At 33.8% G+C, this 1,584-nt stretch overlaps 1 pseudogene; it reads left to right on the top strand.

The window, feature by feature from the left end:
- Window positions 1-351: 351 nt before the first annotated feature.
- On the top strand, window positions 352-425 carry LOC114502237 (annotated as a pseudogene).
- Window positions 426-1,584: the final 1,159 nt, after the last annotated feature.

The following is a 1,584-nucleotide window of genomic DNA, read 5'->3' as shown; positions in this document are numbered from 1 at the left end:
CCATGTTTCAGTTTTGAATGTTATTTTTTCTAATTCTATTTGCCCCCTTAATATTTCGGAAATTACAGTCTCTATATCCACTTTCAGTGTTTACTCTGTACCCTGAAGTGTACCCTTAACTAAGTTTATTGTTAATATTTTTGCCTCCTGCCCAAGGATATCAGGAGGGACCTTAGAACATTTTCGACTACACTTGGCCCACTAAGTGCTATTGTGTTACACTATTTTGGTGCCATCATGCTTGTTTTAACCCTACAAATAATTAATCTTTAGCATCATCATTTTGTAATGATGATATAATTCATTTAGATTTATATTAGATTCAAATATATTAGATTCAAATAATTATATAAGACTATACTTTCAGGGATCATTTCTATAGTTTGTTACTAGGTTCAAATAATTTGTTTAGATTTACCCATATACATTTTTCTTTTATTTCTTCTTTCATTTTAAAATAATCACACAAAAACTTTTCTTATGCTTGAATGACGAACTTCCAATATTTTACTTTAGCAAGGGCTTATGCTGTTATTGGTAAACAGTTTTTGTTTGCCTAAAAATGTCTTCATTTCATCACCATTTGTAAAAAGGTAATCATTTTGCTGGGTATTTAATGCTTAGTTGACAGTTATTTTTGTCAGAACCCTGAAGGCACAATTCTACTTTTGTCTGGTTTTGAATGTTGTTATTGAGAACTTAGCCATCCTTGTACTCACAGTTAATTTTTAGGTCATTTGTCTTCTTTCTTAGTCTCTTTTTGAGATCTTTTCTTTTTCTTTGCTGTTCTGAATTTTGACTATGCTAAGTCTTTGTACAGATGGCCTGTTATTTATCTCGTTTGGGATTTATTTGACTTTCTAAATCGAGGACTTTTGCCTATCAGCCAATCTGGAAAGTTTTCAGCTTTTATCTTTTCATATTGCCTCTTCAACATTGTGTCTTTAATCTCCTTTTGGAATATTTATTTGACATATTAACCTTCTCAACACAGCCTCTGTGCCTCACCATCTCTCCTATTTTTTTTTTCCTTAGGCCGTTTTGTGCTTCACTTTTGGAATTTCTTTAAATCCCTCTCCCAATTCACTAATAACATCTTCATGTTTGTCTCATGTGCTAGTTAGCCTAGTATTTAGTTTTAAATTTGATTGTTTTTATTTATTTTTTGTTTTTTTAAAAGATTTTATTTATTTACTTTTAGAGAAGGGGAAGGGAGAGAGGAGAAAGGGAGAGAAACATCAATGTGTGGTTGCCACTCATGCGCCCCCTACTGGGGACCTGGCCCACAACCCAGGTATTTGGCCTGATTGGGAATCGAACACACGACCCTTTGCTTCACTGTCCAGCACTGAACCCACTGAGCCACACCGGCCAGGGCTGATTGTTTTTATTTTTTAAAATTCCATTTGATTTATTTTCAAATAATTTTCTTAAAAGTGTCTAGTTTTCTTGCTGGTCTTCCTGCCTATCTTTAATGCTTTCAAGCGTATTCAACATACTTTTGGCTTATATTCTATAATTCCAATATTCCGTGTTTTGCAGGTTTTGTTCTGAAGTCTGTAGGCTTCTGCAGGCACTCACAGT

The sequence above is a fragment of the Phyllostomus discolor genome, chromosome 7 (assembly GCF_004126475.2).
Source record: "Phyllostomus discolor isolate MPI-MPIP mPhyDis1 chromosome 7, mPhyDis1.pri.v3, whole genome shotgun sequence".
Classification (NCBI taxonomy): Eukaryota; Metazoa; Chordata; class Mammalia; order Chiroptera; family Phyllostomidae; genus Phyllostomus; species Phyllostomus discolor.
This window is presented reverse-complemented; position numbering and strand designations above follow the sequence as displayed.